Below are 25,000 nucleotides of genomic sequence, written 5' to 3'. Positions count from 1 at the left end.
GCTCCTGCATTCTAACGGTGGCACGCGGATTCGTAGACAGGCCCGCTAGTATTGATATTTATAAAATTAATTAAGAACAGTGCAATTAACATTATGCAGTGTCATATAGGGAACCCGATTGTTGGAAGACTACGGAAAGAAACCCAAATAAAATGTAAGAGATTACTAGACTTCTTTGAAGCCTAGGATCCATGCTTACCAGGGGTTAATATTCCGAGTGCATATTGCGGATACCAGTACGACTTACAGACATGAGTTGTGTGGAAATTTAAAGGAGGAATTACCAAAGGAAGATTCACTATTGATCGGGAACAAGATCTGAAAAATATTCCATCACTGTGTTAATAGTATGTGCTCCTTATTTTTGTAAGACCCAATGGTAGTGTGGTGTTGCGTGGTATTTTAGGTAAGTTACTTGCATGATGTCGTAGGGCGAAAGTCTTAAATGTTGAAGCCATACGTATCACTATAGCTTTAAGATAAAGTCAACAAAAAATATAGTATTAATATGAGATTGAGTTAAGGCCTGTTCTGAACACTCGCGCCGTAACCTAACAGTTGAACTCTGTGTTTTGCTTTCAGAATGTTAGATTGAAGAGATTTTTACCTATTATGATAAATGCTGCTTGTTGCATCTGGCGCAAATTTTATCTGTGTGAAATATGATATTGAAACTTTCTGTAACTGATGCGTCCTTATTTCAAAACTCGTGAATGACGTTACAGAAATTCCGTGCGTAGCTTCCACAGTCCTTCGCTCCTCAGTGACTGGGGGACAGGTCAGATTCATGGTTGCTTCCAGGAAGTGTACATTGAAGAAATTATACGTATATGTCAGTTATTCATGTACCGGATAATGGAGCATGACAAACTTCTGGGTCAAGTGTTGGGGAGTGATTTTTTATTTCATTATTTATTTACTATTTCATTTATTTATTCATTATTTTTTATGGATGTAATTTATGCTTTTACACACACACACACACACACACACACACACACACACACACACACACACACACACACACACACACACACACACACACACACACACACACACACATATTCGTGAGTTATTGCAAGCAGCCATTATGAGAATGCCAGAGGAAGCGAAGTTGACAAGATGATTAGATGAAAGAAGAGGTAAGTGGTGACCTCCTTTTCCCCGCTTATTTGGAATGCATATTCAATTGAACCGCTGGAACCATTTTCATGCGATTGTGTCCTGATGATTCTCCTTCTCCTTCGTTCTTAGGGTTCTTAAAATGCACAACATATCTCTTAAGTTTTGCGAATTAAATTAATATCAATCCTGCGCTTCAGCAAAATTAATCTCATTTGTTCACCTACAGCTGCTTCACTAGAAATAATCTCCGTATATCCATTCACACAAGAGAAGAGATACACAAAATAAAAAAAAGATGTTAGTCGTAAGGAAATCTTTTGTGTAATAAGTTGATGTTCCTCATTATATCATCAAATCACCACCACATCCTGATGATGATAATAAGAACTAATTATATACGTAATACTCAGACAAGCTAGAACGAATATTCATAATTATGGCATACTTAAGTGATTTTCATGTAAGTGGGGCTCTGGTGAAGGGGAACAAAAAGGCTTAAAAAAGATCTGTTAAAGCTGCCAGTCCAAAAGAAATATCCAGAATTATGAGAAATGTCCTGAAATTACGTATGTACTGCCCAAGCAATATGTACAAGAGTCATTACTCCTACAACCGTACGAGCTGCAGCGTGACTCCTCTTCAGTTAATTAGCCTCTACTTACTGTTATGGTGGCTTTTATCGACACACCTGTTGCTCTCTCTCCTCTGGTAATTAATTGTCCCTCTGTACTCCTTCTCTTGCCTCTTTACGTAGTTTTTTCTTCTCCTTCCCTCTCAGTATATTGTATGACCAACATTCTCGTGTCATAAGGTCGTGTCCAGTGTGAGGGTGACTGCTCTCTTGCTTCAGGTAAATATACAGTATTTTTGAGCTTATTCTTCCGTCTCAGTTTTACTAATTACGGATACTGCTGTTTGCTGGTGTGTAAGATATAATGTATGATGGAATCTAGTCTTTGCGGCAATTTCCTTGACTTTTTGGTTCTAGTGTGAGTTTTGACCGTGCGTCCGTCCTTTGACTTGCGTGTCATTTTTCTCTTCCTGCTGAAATGAGGTTCTTCTGTTTTATTGCTTGTCACTTAGGAAGAATTATTAATAGAATATAACATAAAACGAGAGGTAAATAAGTACACACACACACACACACACACACACACACACACACACACACACACACACACACACACACACACACACACACACACACAAAACAAGAGTGCTTCACAACCACTCGTCACGGGGCCTCCCAGTTCTTCCAGTTCTTCCGCCTTACTTAAATTACCGGGAGTCAGGGGTGCGGCGGCCACCTATAGAGGACATCGCTCCGGCTCACTCTGATCTCATTCACTCCATTCAGACTCGTGGACGCTTAGGTCTTTGTGGCTCCACGCTGCCTTAATACCATCCCAGCATTTTTTTTCTTCTTTCTCTTAACCTTTGGTCTTCCATTCATTATTTATGATAATGATGAGGATAATGACGATAATGATGATGATGTTGATGATGAAGATGATAAAGATAATAATAATAATAATAGTAATAATAATAACAATAATAATAATATCGTTGATGATGATGAAGATAATAATAATAATAATAATAATAATAATAATAATAATAATAATAATGATAATAATAATGATAATAACAACAACAACAACATGGTTATTTTTGTTGTAATTATTATTATTGTTATTATTATTATTATTATTATTATTATTATTATTATTATTATTATTATTAGTAGTAGTAGTAGTAGTAGTAGTAGTAGTAGAAGTAGTAGTAGTAATGATAGTAGAAGCAGTAGGAGTAGTAACAGTGCTAGTATTACTACTGGTGGCAACATTAATTATGGCAGGTGCACTGGTTGTAATAACAGCTGCAGTAATAGTATCACTGTTCTTACTGCGTCGATGCTTCCGTCCAGGGGATGCCTGAGGGTGAAGTAATAACAGGAGAGGTGTAGCTTTGGGCGGCGCATGGATCTGTCGCCGTTATGAGATGATGTGATGAAAAAAAAAAAAAATTATAGCGAAACCGTTTCCGTCGCCGCTCGTAGCTCTACAGATTTCAGACTGCTAGTATTGAGACTTTCATGAATCCCGAACACTGGATGCTGGAATTCAGTGGTCTTTGTCGTCCGGAAGGCGCGAGCTGCAGGAATCCGTTGCTCATCGAAACTTTGCAGTCACGATCTGGTGTCACTTGCGTTAAGTAGTGGTGTCCTATCCATTTGACTGTAAAAAATAGTTGTGGTATGACAGTGAACGAAGAATCCCACAGGTGTGTTAATGACTGTAGCAATGAGATAACTTTGTCTATGAAACTAGTGCTGTGTGAAAGGTTGAGAGTAGCCTGCTCATATTGAAATGGCTGTCAATGAATAGTATAGATAATAATGAGACATGTTCCGCTGGCTCCATCCCTGCATCCATTTTCCAAGACGTTTCGTCACCCAAAGATTTACTTAGAAGACTCAGGGACTGCGCTGGTCCTTACACAGCTTAATGAGTCAAAGGGCACATTGGTTTATTTACCGCACTTTGTAGTTACTGTATTTGTTTAATATCAGTTTAGCATCGCTTGTTTTCACTTCCAGTCTCAAACCCATTGTGTAATTTACATTGATCGGCGACACACTTGGCGAGATAAAGTTGTGTGTACTCGAGGGAAGGGGAGGCGGAGCGAGACGCGTCTGAAGGGTCGTCAAGGGTTTTGGTTCCCGGCGGGAGGCATTACGGTCTGATCAGTGATCGCCAACCAACCAATCCCCTGAAAGACAGTGGCTTCACGCGCCACTGCATCCAAACAACGGCAGTCGGCGGCACCTGACCTAATTTGGGCAAATTTCTGAGGCATAGTTTTTCTTTCTTGTTTTCTTTGTCTGGTTGTTAGCATTAGGGCGCGACCAGACGCTAAAATTCAGCGTAATTCGGGAGGTTAAGGAAACGTCTTATAGGAAAACGGAATATAAAAAGATTTATTTGTTTACGAACAGCTTTACTTCACTACATTACTTTAAAAGAAATTTGTAAGTCAACATAAACTTGAAGTCGTAAGTCATGGGAAAACTTAAAATAACGTAAGACGTCAAAGTTCAAGCGATAAGAATTCTAGGAATATGTGTAACCTTGGTGTTTTAGTAGGCATTAGACGAAAACACGCTTGAGAAGGAAAGAGATACAGTAACATAAAGCAGAGGGAATTTAGAGAACACTACGCATTGTAGCGGAATATTCAATAACCGGTTCGTTGGCGAGGAACAATATCGGTAAAGTAATTTAGTACTGGTTTATTATTGCTCAACTCTTGCTGCTCACAGTGTTTAGATCAGTGAGCAGGGTTGATTCTCATTAACTAAGGTATAGTGTTCCAGTCGGAGGAAGAAAGTAGAAGGAAAGCAGAAAAATTTGTAAGGGGGAAATATATACATTAAAGATATAGGATACACGATATCATAAGCACATTGTTCATGAGGAAGAATAATGAAAGGGAAAGCGAGGGAAATCACGGGGAGGAAGAAGTCTCGGAATGCAACGCTGCGCCAGTAAAAGAAGTGACCTTTGTGGCCTTTCAGGCTTTTCAGTGGAGTTATTCTCGCTTGTCGGTCTGTGGCAACGCTTTCCAGACTGAGGTCGCGTATGACATTCCAGGGAGTGGCGCCGGGTGGATGGGCCTTTGTTGGAGGAATTTGATTAATACCTGACGAAGCACTGAAGGGTGAGGGATTAGCTGGGGATCTCCAAATTAATATTATCTGTCACGCATATTTTGATACATGTCTTTAGAAGAAATCCATTCAGTATGCGCTTCTTACTTATGTGAAAGATGATGTTATAAGTTTATATATATATATATATATATATATATATATATATATATATATATATATATATATATATATATATATATATATATATATATATATATATATATATATATAAATCAGTTTGACTTTTTAAAGATGCTGTCTTTACAGAATATTGATGTGAAATATTTGCATCTCTTCAAAGCTTTTACATTTTTTTTATAACTATATAGTAAAGCAAGGTAGTTATTTCTCTCTCTCTCTCTCTCTCTCTCTCTCTCTCTCTCTCTCTCTCTCTCTCTCTCTCTCTCTCTCTCTCTCTCTCTCTCTCTCTCCCTCTCTCTGTGTGTGTGTGTGTGTGTGTGTGTGTGTGTGTGTGTGTGTGTGTGTGTGTGTGTGTGTGTGTGTGTGTGTGTGTGTGTGTCTCTCACTTATTCATGAAATCGGGAGTTAATAATCCGGCAGTAATTAGTGGCGAAAAGCAGACAATTTATTAAGTCTCCAGTCATGATGGTGTTCACCTGCGTGCACTTTAACATCAACGTGTAATCTGCAGACAAAATCACGCCATTCAGCACATACTCACTCATTTTTCTTTGTAGGAAAATGACGGCAGAGTGTTGGAATTTTCACTCGTTCCTACTCTGTGTAATGTAGTAATGTAGATTTCTTTCTTGCATTATATTTCGACTAAACGATAACACAGTACGAGTTTCTGCTTCGTTAATTTTGCGGAAAAAAGGTAATCCTGACTTTACTCACTTGTAGAATGAAGGAAATGATTTAGCAGGTTTGAAGGTAAAGAATACTCACCCTCTCTCTCTCTCTCTCACACACACACACACACACACACACACACACACACACACACACACACACACACACACACACATACACACACACACATACACACACACACACACACACACACACACACACACACACACACACACACACACACTACTGGCGCATGATGAAGGTAACAAATTGCTTTGCAAATGATAATTCACCATTTGGGAAACATGTGGCTGGCATGCAGTATGTTCACGAACAGATAACAGAGAGAGAGAGAGAGAGAGAGAGAGAGAGAGAGAGAGAGAGAGAGAGAGAGAGAGAGAGAGAGAGAGAGAGAGAGAGAGAGAGAGAGAGAGAGAGAGAGAGAGAATCAGTCTATCTCTAATATTTCACCCTTGTGTCATGTATTGGTAACAAAGTCAATCATAGTCACGTGTCTTGTATGTTTTCACGTCAAATGGCGATGTACTCGTGCAGTTGTTTCAAGCATTGATGTCACAAATTACGGTGAATCTCATGTCTATAAAAATCTATTAGAATTTTATATTGGATTAATATTAATATTGGACAGATGAGCTTATATTAAGACTTCCGTAAAGACCGTGTGGGAGTGGGGAAGCAAGAAATGAAGGTAATTGTCGTGCGCTTCTCTTTTGTGTGAAATATTTTGTAGAGTTTGACATCACTACTTTAGGCAACGATATCTTGTGTTCATTCCCTTTCCCTTGAGCCGCCCCCCTTCCTCCACCCTATGCCTTGTGTCAGCACCGCCAAGCACCCTCAGGGAGATTGGTGGCGCGGGGAGTCTGCTGCGGCGCTGCCACCAGCGTCCTGATTACTGCTGGCCTGCCGTGCTTCACGCTCTTGATTAATTTACCTGCTCTCTCAACCTCTCGGTTATATAACAGTTAACATTTTCTCTGCATTTATGGAAAATTGTATCAGTTATTCCTTCTAAGTAATAGCAAAATAATGACAGTATTCTTAGCTCTACTTGTATGATTAATGTGGGAAAAAATCTAGATGCTCTATAATGTATAACACCTTAAAACACAGTAATGTCATCTTTCCTACCCGAGGGAATTCAAATGAGGAGACATGTAATGTTACGGCTGAGTGTAAGGGAAAGAGGGTGGCAAGAGACGTTGGTGTAGGCGGGTTGGATCCCTGGCCTCATAAAGTAAGAGGTAACGAGGCTCCGGGGGCGTGTCGGCCAGCCACCTGGCAAGGTGATCCCTATCTGATCCCCGCGGTAAATCACTGACCAGAGATTCGCCTACCTGATGGCGCGACACCACTTCTTTTACGAGTACAGCGTCCCGTTCTCTAGCGTTTATAAGGTTTTGCAGTTCCACGCCGCACCACGCCAGCCCACGCTGCGCTAGCTTTCTACACGTGTTGCACGAAAACTTATCAACAACACTCCGGTGTGTGTAAATTTTAGTGTTGAAACGCTGCCTCTGTCCCTCTTGATTCGCTTACCCTTTTGCTCTTGTTCACTTCCCACTGACTGCACTTCACCGCGTACGAGTAATTCTTAAATTCTCTCTCTCTCTCTCTCTCTCTCTCTCTCTCTCTCTCTCTCTCTCTCTCTCTCTTGAAAAAAAATATCGTTACACTGGAATGGCTTAGTTCTCGCATGTGGCAATAATTATTTTATTTTTCCTTTTGACACAGAAGAATCAGAGTTCACTAGAGTTACTGGACAGATCGCTCCAGCAACATTACCACTGTACTTGATTAGAAAAGCAGGTACTCACTTACTGAATAGGTAACAGGTTAATGATAGGAGAACATTAGTGAACTCAGAATGAAATATCGATTGAAGTACGACCCAAATAAAACTTACATTATTATCAATGTTCTATCATTCTCTCTGTCTGTCTGTCTGTCTGTCTCTGTCTCTGTCCGTCCGTCTGCCTGTCTGTCTGTCTATAGTTATATATCTATCTCTATCCACCTATCCCATGTTATATACAACCAAAATCTTGTTTCCTTCTATTATGAACAATACTTTCTCGTGTTCAGCATGTCAGCCATCTTCTTCATCAATAATTGTTCTCTATTTCAACAATGTCTGCTGCATCTTTATCCTTCACCTACTGCTATGTTTAATCTTAATTTGCTCTCCTGCCTGTCGTCATATTTTCTATTTTACGAATTTCTCTCCCTGCAGTTCTTAAGGTATTCTTCAATTATTAAGTAAGTTTCATCATTACTTGTTCAGAGCAATACGCAGTACGGCATTTCTACGTAGGAAGCTGTTCCCGATTATGGTTTGTAGAAGGAAAAGTAGCAATTATAGATTAATATGTAGTTATATAAATTTTGGTGAGAAATTAAACTTTTACTCTCTTGATACTGAATTTCTCATAAAGACAAAAATATAATAGCACTTCATAACATCTTATTTTTTTGGTAACTTATTTTTTGGAATGAATAGATTGAACGGATTAAAGTGACGCCCTTGACGTTCACCATAAGGGTCTTTATAATCTTTCGACACCATTAATTTTAAGATATGAGTGCAGATATCTTTATTAGTCTTCATCTCGCTTAGGAACAGTATTCCCTGTGAAGATATTCGTTCTTGCCTCTTTATAAGGTAAGTCTTGTCTCAGCGATTCATAATACCCAAGTGTAAGTGGATTATCCGAGAAACCACACTATTTTTATTTTTCTAATCTCACCAGAGGGAATTAGAGTGTGTCGCTACTTTGCAAACCAGATTATTAGCATCTTTCACACTTTGAAACACACACACACACACACACACACATACACACACGTGGGCGTCCCAGTTTCCACCAAGAACCCGGACTATTCTCCACTGCAAGCGATTCTGGAGCGGCTGCAGACGTGGACGGAGGAGAGCAGGATGACCATCAACCACAACAAAACTGTGGTGATGCATTTCTGTACCTCCTCTGTACCAGTGCCCCCTCCCCAGCTATCAGTGGGCCCTCACCCCCTCCAGGTGGTCCGATGTGCCAAACTCCTCGGAGTCACGGTGGACGACCAGCTGACCTGGAAGCAGCATGTCGCCAGCACCATAAGATCAGCTACCTACAGGCTGTACATGCTGCGCAGACTCAGGTCGCTGGGGACGCCGACAGATGAGTTAAGGGGGGTGTATCTTACTTTCATCCTCCCCAAACTCATGTACGCCTCCCCAGCGTGGTCCTCCTCCCTCACACAAACTCAACAGCTACAGTTGGAGAGTGTGCAGAAAAGGGCGTGCAGGGTCATCCTTGGCCCTGCATACACCACCTATGAAGAAGCCCTGAACACCCTGAGGCTATCCAGACTATCCACCAGGTACCGTGAGGCTCTGGAGAAGTTTGGTAGGGGACTTCTGAATCATCCACGTCTCAGAAACATGCTGCCGCCTGACGCGCCTCGCCCCGCCCGTGCCACCAGACACCACAACAAGATAACGCCCCTAAGGGCGCCGCGTACGGACCGATACAGACTCAGTGCGATTCCCACCATGGTGCGAGCCATCAATCAATAGTCCCTTCTAGATTTGACTTCTAGATTTGACTTACCTTTAGGATTAATGTCAAGTATTTCCCCACCCCCAATGTACATTTTCAGTTTGTTGACTGCCTAAAGAATAAACCGTTTATTATTATTATTATTATTTACACACACACACACCTATTTTCTCTGGGTGGTCTGGGGAATATCTCTTAAGATTCGCCATAGGCAGTTGTGTTGCCTGGCTGTTAGAAATGATATTCAGCCTACCATGAGTCGCGGGACGATACCTGTGCTGATGTTAAATTTCAGCTCAGGAAGTCTTACACACATGACTATTTTCCTTTTTTTTTTCTTTAATGAAACTAATAAATGCAGAAGGTTCAGTGTTATCGACAGCAGCGGGATCTGGCGTTGTCTGAGAGAGAGAGAGAGAGAGAGAGAGAGAGAGAGAGAGAGAGAGAGAGAGAGAGAGAGAGAGAGAGAGAGAGAGAGAGAGAGAGAGAGAGAGAGTATATTACTTCATGAATAGGCGCCCAAAAGAAAAAGAAACAAAGAACAGTGTTACATTTCTTGGTTTTTCTCAACAGTGTCAATAAATCATAATTTACATTGGAATCTTCATGTTACTTCTACTGTTAATTTATGTCATACTAAACGTATCTCTGTGTGTGACCCTGCGTGAATTGTACTCTTAACAGATCCAGCAGCTACAATGCACCAGTGGTGGTGTTCACACGTGTGGTGAAGCAGATCTGCCAGGTTGCTTATGTTCAAACATTTGAAAATAACACTTGACACCTTGCCTTCACACATGAGCGGCGGCTGCTGATGCCTCGCTGTGCTGTCTCTCGCCTGTAAACAAATACATTCTTGATGGAACATGCATTAACCAAGGCTGACATGTAAATCTTTATTATTCAAACAGGAAAAGTTGTGGGATTTAATTGTTGGAAATGATTATTCAATGTTCCTAGATGTGAATCCTGACACGGAAGGACAGCTGACACTCGCCACACTCAGATATCTATCCACTTTTCAGAGATTAACTGGGAAATAATTGCTTCGCTAATTGTTGTATTGTTTCAGTGTCCCAGAGGAGTGGTTTTAGACTTTTGGTTAACTTATCACCGGGGCGTGTTAACTCACTTACCTGCGAGCAACTTTGTCGATCCATAAATCAAGTAATAACCTTTAAAATATTCGCGGAAGCAGCCTTTTGGAGTGAGTGTTCTTTACCCTCTCCGACATTATTTGCTCATGCCTCATGTCGAATTTGTAAAGGATTCGTCCTTGTAGAGAGTGCATGTATGAGTTGCATCCTATAAACTCTTCCATCCAGCGAGAAGTGAAAAGCTGTTAATCTCATCTACTGCCTTTCTGTAACTGATCTTATGATGCTCATGGCTATTGCTCACCTGCCTTTCTTCTTCCTCGGCCGCAATGCTCATCACTGCACTGTAGTATATACTTTGAGAAGTCACCAGTATCTTGACTCTTCCCTGTTTGGAACGCTGTCTTTATCTTTCTTTCAACATTTTTAGTATACGAATCATGACTTGTAGAGAGTGATATCGACTCTTCAGAAGGCGAAGTAAAAATCTGAATTGGCCTTAATGGAAATTTGAAACTCATAATTTTTAGGAACTGGCGGTGAAACTTTTATTTATTTATTTATTTATTTATTTGCATTTAGCTTTCAGCCAATCTTCTGTACATATCAAAAGAGGACTGAAGTCCTCCGTTGCCCTCGTTGAGGCCACGGAGCAGTCACCGTCCATTGCCCCGCCGTGATGTGTGCTTGGTGAGGCAATCGTGGCCATTGCAGGTAATACCCATTATGGATGGAACAGCCGTAACCATCCCTCAGTAATGTCATTTTCATGCTGATGGCATTGTCCGACGATTCTAAACACACACACACACACACACACACACACACACACACACACACACACACACCAAGGAGTCACCACGGTAAGGCTTAGCAAATCTCTCCTTCCAGTTCTACGTCTGCCATTCCCGTCAACCTTGAAAGTTATAAACTCAATAAATAAAATCTTCAGGCAAAGAGAGTAACCAGCAGAATGCGTGTTTTTAATTATTCTTTTATTGCATAGCCTTCAGTTTTTAGTTTACAACTTAATTTGAACCAAACCGTTCAACTGCCTCTAATTTTTACTCTTTTTCCTACAACTCATCTGTGATGTGGATGAGAGAGTTCAATCTACGAATTCCTGTGGGGATGAATTCAACCTGAGGAAGCATGAAATGACGAGGGAGAGACTGCTATTGTAGAACGCCTATCCCATAATCTTAAGACGTCGTAATTTTCAGTGCGTTAATAACCCATTAGGAATAAATTTCTTTCGTCCATAAACACAATTTTCCAGACGACTATTCTTTCTTTGACAACAGCCAGCTAACTCACCTCCGTACAGAATAACCTTCTCCAAGGATCCCAACTGGAAACTTCATATCTGAGCTCTTGGAAATCTGCTTATATGAAGTTCAACGTCTTGTGTCGTCTCCGTCAAAATTTAATCTTCTTCCTCTTCCAGATGCTTTGTCTGTCAAGGGTCTTGTCTATGCATGGAGCGCGCCTTTCATGTCTGTCTGTGAGGGTTCCACTCACACTCTCATCTCACAATCCGTCGCTGTGTTGCATCTTTTGATATTTTCTGCAAGTTAAATCTCTCGCAGTCCGTTGCAGCATTTCACCTTTTGCTGTCTTATAGTGATTTTTATATGATTGCTAGTCTTTTGAAATTATCAACTGTACGTATGCTAGCTCCCATCGTGAGTTCCCTGCACAAGATTTTCTGTTTACATTTCTATTCTGCCAATCTTTCTCATGCAAGTTAACTTTGGAACCTTCCCTTACGCTGTTTTCTCCTTCAAAGGAGGACCATCAAGTCACTTAGGAAACGAAAATGACATAATCCTCAGAAAAGTCCTTTATTTTTCTCAACTTTTCTTCAATTGCAGTGAAGGGACATTGTTTTTCTGATTTTGAGGACTTGCCAAAGTATTAATTATTGTTGTTATTGTTATTATTATTATTATTATTATTATTATTATTATTATTATTATTATCATCATCATCACTTATTTCATATATCTGTTAATATTACCATTAAAATAATTCTTTAACAACATATAACCACTTCTCTACCCATTATCTCTCTTTAAATCCCCATCCACTTAAACTAACACTCAACATTCTTACCTTATCCTCTCATCGGGACTTCATTTCTCAGCTTAATCTCCAGTAGTGCCACGGGAACAAAGGAGATCGGTTCATCTTTAAGTCTAGGTGAGAGTAATGTACCCTGGTATGGATGAGTCAGCTAATATGGACAGGCAGGATCAAAGTCTCTCTCTCTCTCTCTCTCTCTCTCTCTCTCTCTCTCTCTCTCTCTCTCTCTCTCTCTCTCTCGTGTAGGAGGAAGAAACATTTGTCAGCAGTAATATGCAAGCACCAGGGCAGGGCTGACAAGCAGTCACTCACAAGAACTTTACCTGACGACCATCATACCGCAGCAATACGGCGGCAACTTTTCCAGGAACACAGCACGACGCTCTGTTTGGTGATGAAGATGACTATGGAAAGAAGAGAAAAGGAATGGAACAAAATAGAGGAGAGATATTTTGAGATGATTATGATGATGATGCTGATGATGAAGGAAGAGACAAGATGCTACAATCACCAAGACGATCCAACTCTCCATACTGGATGTTCCTTTTCCTCAAGGACTGGTACGTGGCTGCCTTCACCTTCGTGGAGACTGCTGCTGTTATTCAAGAAGTCAGTCCTGCCAGACCCTCCTGGAAAATAAACCCATCATAAAACATTTCTGTTTCAAGGACATGTGTCTCAGTTTGTCACGGGTTAACTTGTAGCTATGAGCACAGATAGGAGGTGCAAGTGCTTCATAAAACTTTTCTTTTACAACAACAGTGGAAAAATAACCAAAAAGATTGGTGGCGCTTGTTACCCTCTCCTAAGCTTGCGGAAAAGAATGACGATGGAGGCGAGTGAGAGGAAAGGCGGCAAAAAGGTTCTGAGGGTCAAAGGTTAGGACGCTTCAGGGGCCGCGGGAGGTGACAGCACCTCGTAGTGTGTCGTGGGGAAGTGTTTGGTACATTCATTCCCCATCCGCATTTCTTCCTGTGCATTTTTTTTTTAATAGAAGCGTTCTATATATCTATTCTAAATTACGGTAATGTAACTTATTCAGTAGATTACACTTGCATATCTATGACTCCATCACTGTGTAGTGAATTCAATTGGAGTCAATTGGCTTCTCTGTTTGACTTCCAATGATTTTCGGAAATAATGTTACTGCTTATGAAATATAAATAAGTAAATAAATTAATAAACTGACTGCGACTTAGTAACGTTTTTCTTCAAGTTGGCGAATGGCTGCATAATTCTGCACGTGTTTAGCTGCTTTTAAACAAAGTTCCTCGTGAAACAAGAATGTTTAGAATATCTTACTTACATTTCATCACAAAGAAATCATAAATCTTTTCACCAGCATAACTTATTTATTTATATATTTTCCTTTTTCCTACAAGTTGTATGAGTGCTTTCATTTCTGTAAAGCAATAATTTTTTCTGGATTTTCTTCTTTCTTTAGAAAAGTTTCAGATCAACTTCGTTTTTTGCAGAATAATCAAAATAATCACATAATCTACAAACTATTGCCTGAAGACTAACTTTCCATCATAATCTTACAGTAAAAAAAAAAAAAAAAAAAAATTAAACGAAACTGAAAGATATATATTCCGGCACCGAACAAACTATTTGTGCAGAGTTTACTTCAGGTAAAGGACGGAGAGGAGAAAGGACGGGGCGGACTCCTTCCCCCTTGGGCTTGTAGGCAGGGTGGGGGACGGCCTATTGTGTCTCATCCCTCCTGTAGTGGACATAAATTCACATCCCTGACAGCACCACAGCCTGGCTCCTCCGAGTGCCTGTCGGGATGAATGCCGTCTTTGTCGTCATGTTTGTTCTGGTTCCGAGCTTCAGAGAAAAAAGGCATTGCTTAATTTACGAGTTGGTGGTGGTGTGTGCATATTCTTTTCCTCCTCTCTTTTACGAGAGAGCCTTAGCATGTTTAGTTTTTGAAGTTATTATGTATCACCAATGCAGGACGGCAACAAGTTCTTCTGGAGAGACGGCTCCTTAAACTTCTCGCCGGCGTCCCTATTTAAAACTGTCCTCTGTTCCTTTGATTTCATTGAATGTAATTAAAGAAAACAACAAGAGTGCAATGGCGAACAACGTTTCTTTTATTTCTTCCGACGTTTTGGCCTTTTCAAGGATCTAGGATAACAAAGACAGAGGAAAACTAACTATTTAATAAAGATGATGTACGCCGCTGCACTCGCTGTGTTATTATTTTGAAGACCCAGTTTTCTGCCAACCCCCCCTGGCTTGAATGTAATTAATACTGCACTTTGATGTTGCATCAGTTAAGGTGCAAAATATTCTCGCCCAGTCATGGCCTATAGAAATAAGCAAGCAGGATAAATATTAGTGTTCGATTCCTTAAGGTGTGTGAGTACAAAGAGTTACCCAAACTTCAAACGCGCTACATGTGTGACGCCCGCTTCACACACCCAAAATTTTCTCCCACAGTCTCCGTTACACACACACACACACACACACACACACACACACACACACACACACACACACTTTGGAATCTTCTACTGTTAGTTTGGTGGGTACAACTCCAGTTTAATATTCAGCTTTATATAATGCCGATGTTGATGGAAATTCAGACCACAGAGAGACCGTTCACTAGACAGTCTCAAAAAGTAATATCAAACATCTCTCTTCTTCAAGAGGTACGAGTACCTTTGAAAATTGTATCTTTCGAGTTCATGGCATTTATTTTTACTTACTTGTTTGTATTTTTATATTTATTTATTTATTTGTCCATCTATTTATTCTATTTATTCCTTTATTCATCCATTCATTCATTTATAGTAATTTACTGGTATATATGTTTATCATGAGTCATTATTGCGACACTGTCTTGCCATAATGAGGAGGTTTATGTATTCTAAATATCAGTGGACCTAAACTTAACAGGTCGACTGTAAGACATTGAACCTAGATGCCCCAAACCACCCCGGCGTGGTGTCTTGTACAATCCCTGACCATGACCCCACATTCCTACAGTGGCCTCCAGCACCCAGCAACGAAATTAGAAAAAGCCGGAAGCCTCTCCAATTTACAGATCAACCAGCAAGGATGAAGTAAATAATTATAGGTTTAGCTTCTTATTACTGTCTTTTTGGAAGGAAGCTATTACATTTCCTCAGAATTAAAACCTTTTTGTTTGATTATCAGTAGTGGTTTAGGAGAAATTGGTCAGCGGAATGGCTTGTTGTAGTGATGCTTCTGAAACGGTAAATGACTTTTTTTTTTCTTGATATCTGGGTCTTTGGATTCTGATGTAAGATTTATTATACATATTCCATAAACAACTTTGGTAGGCATATTTTGTAGACCGATTTGATGTGATAACTTGTAAGTAAAATATTTCTAATTTCCCACAGGAGTCCTGCAAACACGTGCTTTTTAAGGAACAATGAATGCAAACGCTGCCTTAAGGTAAGCAGATTCTTTTTTTTTTTTAAGTACTCAGGGAGATTATCTGCACACACACACACACACACACACACACACACACACACACACACACACACACACACACACACACACTGGGGCAGGGAGATAGAACCGCTGCCATGTCCACCAAAATGTGGCTCAAATTCAATCACAAAGGGCCCTAACAGCGGTAATGCGGGTTTTATTGTTGGATCATCATCAAAACAAAGTTCATCCACATTGCCTGCCTGCTTACAATAGAGGATAGCACTGTCTTTTAATGCGCATCATATGGTTGTGATTCTTTTTTTTTTTTGTATTAATTTGCATACGTATATGTTATTTTGATATAGACTCATACGCTCCTCGAATTATAAACAGTTGAAGTTCGAATACTATATAAGTTGAATAGATAAAAGAAAAAAAAAACGGAAACTTATGTCATGCTATGTTATTTGGCACAAAGTCTCTCTCTCTCTCTCTCTCTCTCTCTCTCTCTCTCTCTCTCTCTCTCTCTCTCTCTCTCTCTCTCTCTCTCTCTCTCTCTCTCTCTCTCAAGAAAGAAAGAAAGAAAGAAAAAAAAATGGTCTAGGTAATTCAAAACTTGACTTAAGTTCATAAAAAAAGAAAAAAAAAAAACAACAACGATCCTACGTAGAGATTTGATGTAGAAGTAAAAATGCGAGAGAAGTGTTCGGTTTTGGTTGTGACATGTCGTCTTTAGAAGTTAAGCAAACCATCCAGCATAAAGAAGGTAGTTTGCCGTTGAGGAAATACGGAGAAAAAATGTCAACCTGTATTTCGCCAACGTTAGCAACGATCTTAGAATTTCAGGAAGCCATAGAGGTTTAAGAGAAAAATGGAGGTACGTAAATTAACAAACATAAAATTGAATGATGTTGACGACTGCGGTGTTCATAAAATATTAAGAGAACCATCCAACTTTTGCACGCATTAGATTAGTGGGGTGAAAATACGCGATGCCAGAACACCTCTGGCGAGTCCCATGAAGACAAATATTTAGACATCGGATAAATTTTGGGACGAGGACGTTGAGTATGCGTTATTTTCTACTGCTGATGTGTGGAGGCGTGATGTGTGGCAGTGAGAGGATTGTTAGAAATTGTTTAATAAATTTCAAAGAGCGGGAGGGCATGGATCGAAAATATATCTTGATAAATCATAAATTGAATTTTGATAAAAGGAAATTATGATGGATAAAGTTAGATATAATAGAAGAAAATAGCTCAGTATCCTTTCTGGTAGAAAATATTCTAAATTCTTTATATTATGAACATGGATGTAAAGTTGATTTCAAATCAGAGGAATAAATCAGTTTGCAAATTGCAATGTCGTCAAACAGAATAGAAGCAAGCAAGGTGATTTCTTAATAGGGAAAAATCCGAAACTGTAAGAATCGACGAGTAGTAATAATGATGATGATGACGATGATGATGATAATAATAGTAATAGTAATAATAATAATAATAATAATAATAATAATAATAATAATGATAATAATAATAATAATAATAATAATAATAATAATAATAATAATAATAATAATAATAATAATGAAGTATTTCCGTGGAGTATATTTAAAACCATGAACAAGCATATGTAGATTAAAGCCCACATATATCAAACTGAGATGATCTTGGTGTATAAATATCCCCCAAATTTTTTGAACACTTTAAGATTGTATTTTTATAATATCGTTTTTTATAATATCGCAACTTCGCTGCTGTATTTATCAGATGATTTTTTTTTTTTAACCAAAGGCACCATTCTGAAACATAATGTAGTGTAGGGAAATGTGCCTAATTATTTCATCTTTGCATATTTTATCAAACGCTCCCTGATACGTAGCGTTAAATTGTTCATTTGAAATAATATAAGGAACTAATTTGTGAAACGTGACTACTGAACAGTCACACAAAGGAGTTAATTCCTCTACAACAGGACAAGATGTTAACACTGAGGTTACTGTGTGTGAAAGTTGCGTATACTTGTAACTTGTAAATTCTGGAACTTTCAACCTGTTTCTGTATCTCCTGCTGCCTACGACTTGAGCTGTTTCAGAAGAGGAGTATCAAGACATCTTCAAAAACTAAATTGGCCAAATCTCTCGTTTTTTCCACTGGTTTCGTTTTTGGGAACGCCATGGTAAGCAGACTTTTATATATACGAGTATATATATATATATACGAGTATATATATATATATATATATATATATATATATATATATATATATATATATATATATATATATATATATATATATATATATATATATATATATATATATATATATATATTTTTTTTTTTTTTTTGTGTTTATTTATTCATTTACTTGTTTTTGTGCCCTTGAACGGAATTCCCGACGTGTAGGATAAAATTAAGTGATTTGCATCTAGTGCAGAATTCATAAAAGTTAATTACGATTATAATTCCTCACTTATTTTCTAAGCACTTATCTTTCCTTGTAAAATAATTATCCATTATAAAATGCCTTACCTCTCATATGATCATAAGATTTCACTTTTTTTTTCTCCTTATTTATCAGTTCATGGTGTTGCTATTACTCGTGCAGGGTACCGTTACATATTCCATTCATACATAATCCTAACAGAGCTATCGAATCGTACCCGCGCAACCCGGCCTCGCTGAGCATCACCTCCACGCTAATGGCATGGAGCTTGCCTTCAACAACATTACTCACTCGTACCTATGCAAATCCCGTCGGGCCGCCACTCGATGGCTCCCCATTGCCGTCACATTTGTACACGTATGTTGCGGATGGATGTTCCCCGCCGGTGCCATGACAGATGGATGAAGGGTGTTCGCGGCCCGGCACTCTGTTTGCACCATCGATCGCCAGTCAGCCCCGACATAAGGGCCTAATTACTGCCCTCCGGTGGGTTGGCGAAAAATATTACTGGTAATGTTTAGGTGCTCCTGCCATGAGCTATTTAACTGGCTGTGTGTGTGTGTGTGTGTGTGTGTGTGTGTGTGTGTGTGTGTGTGTGTGTGTGTGTCTGAGTTTGTGTGTGTGTGTGTGTGTGTGTGTGTGAGAGAGAGAGAGAGAGAGAGAGAGAGAGAGAGAGAGAGAGAGAGAGAGAGAGAGAGAGAGAGAGAGAGAGCAGTCTCCCCTTCAGTAATCCTCTTCGTCGTTCCCGGAAGGCCGCTTTAGCAGCACAATACAGTCTCCACGCCGTCCAGTCGGCTCGCCAGCAATTCATCTTCCCAGGCACAGGCGTGCTTTACCTCGCCGCTGGGAACCATCGCCGTCACCAGTGTTCAGAAAGTGGCTTTTATCAAACTTTCCGAATGCAGCGATTTATAAATCGTGACGCCATCCATAACTTGCCGATTACAAAGGAAATGATAAATGTATAAACGTAAATGAATAAATAAATAAGTAAATAAGTAAAGAAATAAGTAAATAAGTGAAATACATTACGAGCGACAGGAATGAAAACCAGAAAAACCTTACCTACCATGCCTTACCTACGATGTTTAAATACTATCTTTTATAACATGAACTGCTGAAGAAAGTACTGTGTGTCACGAAATGTAATAAAAGATATTTTGGTTTCTGCGCTTCCTTGCTCTCAGAGTTTTTTTTTGGAAAGACTCAATCATCGCGGTGAACGATGAGAGAAGTGGGAGGTAGCAGTGAGTATAATGTTTTTTGTCACGTTCCGTAAAATAGACTTTGTAAAACTACAACAAATAGTAAGGCAACTTGGGTTTACTGATACAAACATTCTTCCACAAATTTGGATATGAACTATTTTAAGCTTCCCAGTGAAATGAGTTTCATATTGTGATCATGAACGATTATTGTTAATTCAGTTTTATAGTCAAAGAAACAAGAATATCTCGTCAAAAATATATATAATTAGACAGCTTAAGATCTCGTATCTTCGTTTTTGTAAATTACAGCTAAGCATCTGAAAATAGACAAAAATATCGCTGCGCACGTACATGAAACATGGGTCGAATCGAAAAAAAGACAGGTTTGTATGTTTTGAAGCACAAAGTTTTGGAATGTTTGATAATCTTGAAATTTCTGTAGAAAATATACGATATGATTCATTCTTTTTACATTTTAGACTTGTTTGATCTGTACTGTTCTCGATTCGGCATATCGTGCGGGTGAGCTGACACAAAGCTCATTTGTAGGTAAATCCACTTGTTCAAGCTTGACTGATCCCCCTGATGGTGTAGCAGCTGAGTGGAGAACCTTGGTATTTTATGCATTTTCCATGAAACTCCGTACCGTAGCGTTGTAGTGATTATCTTGGCTGTCTACAAAGCACAGGACATCGTTTTAAATCCGAGCCATAGCAGACAGTGCTGGGGTCATCCCGCTCTTCATCAACCCTTCGCTGTTGACAAATGGGTATTTGGGGAAACCATGCAACCTGGATAGAATGTTACAGCCAACCCTTTGTCCTGGACCGGGGTTTTTCACCCAACACAGGACACAAAGCAAAGTGGATAAAGTTGAACAAAGTGACAAAATACCACCTAAAACATGAAGTTTCTTTCTTGCCTCACGATTTAGACTCTAATGGGACTTTCTGCCCTTTGGGCGCCTTCGCCTGGTGGCCCTGAGTGGAGGGAACCTCTGTCGTGCTGTGATGGATGGCGGCTTGGCGAATGTCAAAGAAATGAATTATAGTTGATTACAGAACCACTGTTATCGTACTGTCATAAATAATTGTTTTCATCTCGACTTGCTGCTTTTTAAATCTTTCTTTTATTTCCAGCTGTCATCTTGAAGTGTTCCTGACTTAGTTCAGGATATATTTTTACATAAAACTGATAGAGAATGACAACTTCTGGCCTATCGTTACTGTTGTCATTATTGTCATTTCCAGCACTGTTATAACTACACTGAGATAAATATGTAGGTATTTTAGGTATTTTTTTCAGTTTGTGCGTTCTGATATACTTCAGGCAATGCTCATAATTTTGTAATTTTTGTCATAGTTTTTATCAGCCACGTCTCTCCCTTCCTAATGATTTCAGAAAGTGTTCAAGCATTCCTGCTTCCAGCCCCATCCTCGATGCTATGGTCAACTTTGCTGTTTCTGTGTTTCTTGGAAGTTGGACCTCGCGAAAGTTCACATTCCAAAACACATAAAGACGTCAAAGCGTCTGATGCCAAGTTAGGAGTGTTTGAATATGCTGCCTAGAGAGACTTTCTAAATAAAAATGCTAAAATATTGAGAGAGAGAGAGAGAGAGAGAGAGAGAGAGAGAGAGAGAGAGAGAGAGAGAGAGAGAGAGAGAGAGAGAGAGAGAGAGATGAGAAAATTCTCCTGTTTGACATAATTAGCTAAAGACAAGTATTCCACGATTGATTTCAAAACTCACTAAAATCACAAAAAGATGGAGTCGCCGTATATCTAACTCATCGATTTAACAATTTCGCAAGCGCTGCGTCGGGCGAGGGACGCACCTTCACTGAACTGCGGCGATAAATTTCCAATAATGATACAACTCCCGTGGGAAAATTCATTATTATCGTAATTACTAAACAGGCAAAAGAGTGATACATTAGGGAACATTACGATGCCCCATGAAAGCTGGAGTGGCGAGAAGGTCGTGGCCTCCAGCACAACTACTACTTTCAAAGGCGCACGGATGATTAGCCAGGTTTCCATGGGTACTTTACCCCTCGATGATGTAGGATCCTTGCTGAACTATAACTGCAATCACGAAAACACACTTGGAAATCCGAATAACTTCCTCTGGTGCCAGGTAAAATTATTTGAGATTAAGCACCATTACGTTTGAGAATGTGTGTGTGTGTGTGTGTGTGTGTGTGTGTGTGGTGTGTGTGTGTTTCGGAGGGGTTTTCTCTAATGTTAAGTTTTTATGATGAGTTTCCCGATTTTGACCCAATTATATTAATACTTTCCACTTGTTATACATTGAAGTTAATACATAAGCTAGAAACTGACGCATTGTGTATATCTGATTATGTGTTCCTTGAAAGGAAAAAAAAAGTGCTCATTACGTAAAGGCTTAGAATTTGAGAACACACACACACACACACACACACACACACACACACACACACACACACACACACACACACACACACACACACACACACACACACACACAGACACACACACACACACATTTTAAACATTATCCAAATTATTTGCATACATGCTAAAACATCGTATTTAATTATAAATCTTTGGTGGTGTGCATGGTGGCGCCGATCCAATTACAAGTCTGCTTTGGTCCACCAGCTGATGAAACATTTCTTTTGCCCTGTTTAATTTGGAGTGATGTCGTTTTCGATCAATAAATTTACTTGCTTTGGTCCACGCGGTAATGAAACGGTTCTCGTGCCCTATTTAATTCAACTCTTGTCGTTTTGAACAATTAAATAATAAAAAAACCGAGTTGTTGAAAATATTGTACACTATTCATTGCAACATATTCTTTAGTATACTACTTCAAACAAAGATATACACTCTACATTCGTTTCACATAAAAGTACGTTAAATATGTACGTAAGCGTGGGAAGTTTGGTAAGCAGGAATGAGCGAAATGTGAAAAGGAGTGTAGTGGATGATAAAATTCGTCTGTCAAACAAAAAGATGATGACAGAACACGTGAGAGAGAGAGAGAGAGAGAGAGAGAGAGAGAGAGAGAGAGAGAGAGAGAGAGAGAGAGAGAGAGAGAGAGAGAGAGAGAGAGAGAGTATGCAAAGATCAAATTTATGTGTATATCTTCATTGAAGATTTGTGAGTAAAAAATAAGTAAATAACTAAATTCGAGAATAAAAGCTGGCACAAACAAAACTGGTGTTAAAAAAAAATGCACTGGGACGGACCAGCTCGCAGAACAGCTGGAGAAAAGAATGCAGCTTGAGGATTCATATCTAAGGCTTTGTTGGTTGTATTCCAGATGACTCTGTTTAGTAGTTTAGCATGCACATAGATTTCTTACTCAAATTTGATGCATTACTATAGAAGTAATATAGAAATTTGTTTGTTGTTTGTTGTTATTAATGTTAAAACTAATGCTATATCTATATTCATTTTCTCTCTCTCTCTCTCTCTCTCTCTCTCTCTCTCTCTCTCTCTCTCTCTCTCTCTCTCTCTCTCTCTATATATATATATATATATAGATAGATAGATAGATACATGATAGATGGAGATAAATAGATATAGATAGATAAATTCGTCGGATATGACCACTTTTTTTTTCTCATTATAAGCATGTCTGTGTTGCTGGTCCTTACTGGATGTTTTGAATAATGTATGTCAGCCAAATCCATGTGTGTGCGATTTGGTGTGAGCTTGTGTGACTGCCACCCGTGATCGTTTATCTTTTCTTCGTCATCAGCTTATTGGTCCATCCCTATACAGGGTCGCTGTTTTTGATAAGCCACCTACAATATCCTCCGTCACTTGCCATGTTGGTCTCTTCTCTCTCATGTCATCTTGTATGCAATCTTTCCATCTAATCTTGGGTCTTCCTCTCCTCCTCCTTCCTTTCACTTCCATATCCAGGACTCTCCTCTCATCACTTGCTACATCCCTTCTCATTTCGTGCCAGTACTATCTAAGCCTTACTACCTGTGTCTTCTTCGAAATCTCTCCCACCTTCACTGTTCTTCTGATCCTTGTATTACTGATTCTGTCCTCCCTCGTCACCCCACACATTCAACGCAACATTCTCATTTCTGCTAACTCCATCTTCTTCTCATTTATTTTCTTCACATGGTCGTTAATCTTTTTCACAGCTTTATTGTTATATCGAATATTTAATATTTCCCATTTAGGTCACATGTAACGTGTGAAGCTGCTTGGTCTTGATTTTCCAAAGAATTTTGTATGTTGAGGTGTCTTAATTTACATTAGATTCTGGTGGATTTGTGGCAATTAATCTTTAAGATCGTAACAAAGGTCCTTTTAACGAAATATTGTTGAATTCGCAAAATAGAAAAAAAAAAAAACTAGTATGTAAACAAAGAATGAAATGAGCGAGGGAACTTGCAGAGAAAAAGACGATGAAATTGTATATGGTAATTAGAGGAGGGTTACCTTGTTAAACATACCAGGAGCGTTGGATCATGAAATACTAATTGAAAGAGTGCAACTGTAAAGGACAAAATTAGTGAGGGACGTAGCGAATTCGTTACAGGAAGGGGCTGTGCAGCCCAAGTTTTCTGTCGTATGATTAAATAACCTAGAAATATGTATATGACCAAAGCGAGGCAAGTCAGACCTGCATTTGTTGATATTGAGAAGGCGTATGATAGCACAAACCAGGAAACAATAAATTAATGGATGAGGAGATGGAAAGTTGATGGACAATGTGGAAATATTTATTTCATAGAACTGTTAATATAAGTTTTCCATGTCTTAAAGAGAAGCAGGGAAATTTTCAAGATGTAACACTTAAGGGTGTGGCCGGTTATGCATGCAGCGTCTCTTTTTCTATTGGCTCAGCTTAGGGATTGCATTTTAAGAGAACTGAAAGCGAGAGCTGGCAAACAGGGAAAGAAGATTAACATAATGGAACATGGATATTATAATGCTTGCAAATGACACTGTATTGGATGGAAAATAAGTAAGAGGTCTCATAAATATTGGCAATGAGTTTAATTATGTTTATGAAAGGCAGGAAATTATAGTTTGCTGACGAACATATTATTATTAAAAGGAGTGAAATATGGACCATAATTGGAAAGGAGAGGAGAACCTATTTTTACGTAAAGAGGAGAAAGAAGAGAACGAAAACGTATGTAGAGGGGGGAGAGGAAAATGAATAATGCGGTACGAGCAGTGATGCGTGAGGAACCCTGGGGACATTACTGCCATGGCTCTAAAGAGGGAGCAGTGTGATGATGGCGACAATAATGAAATTAAAAAAGTGCAAAAAAAATATGAAGATAAGTATGGCGGGATATTTTAACAAGAAACAGTGAAGTAATTAGTTTGTAGAATTATGTACAGTTAACGCACTAAAGCGCACGCCTTTCTCTGATCTCCAGCTCCTAAATGCTCTGTCATATTATTTCTTAGCGGGGTGTGGTCATCCTTCTTGAACTGCACGTCAAGGAATTTTCCGAGGCAAACGCCAGAATAGGAAAAAAAAAAAAAAAAAAAAAAAAAATATA

At 39.1% G+C, this 25,000-nt stretch overlaps 1 long non-coding RNA gene across 1 annotated transcript in view; it reads left to right on the top strand.

The window, feature by feature from the left end:
* LOC135099086 (uncharacterized) overlaps positions 1 to 25,000 on the top strand; it is an 80,590-nt gene that overhangs the window by 45,346 nt on the left and 10,244 nt on the right. Inside the window, exon 2 of the long non-coding RNA XR_010267855.1 lies at positions 15,785 to 15,839. This is a non-coding gene — a long non-coding RNA (uncharacterized LOC135099086). The remainder of the gene's footprint in view (positions 1 to 15,784; positions 15,840 to 25,000) is intronic.

The sequence above is a fragment of the Scylla paramamosain genome, chromosome 1 (assembly GCF_035594125.1).
Source record: "Scylla paramamosain isolate STU-SP2022 chromosome 1, ASM3559412v1, whole genome shotgun sequence".
Lineage (NCBI taxonomy): Eukaryota > Metazoa > Arthropoda > Malacostraca > Decapoda > Portunidae > Scylla > Scylla paramamosain.
The sequence above is the reverse complement of the archived record's forward strand: the minus strand, read 5'-3'. Positions and strand labels throughout refer to the sequence as shown.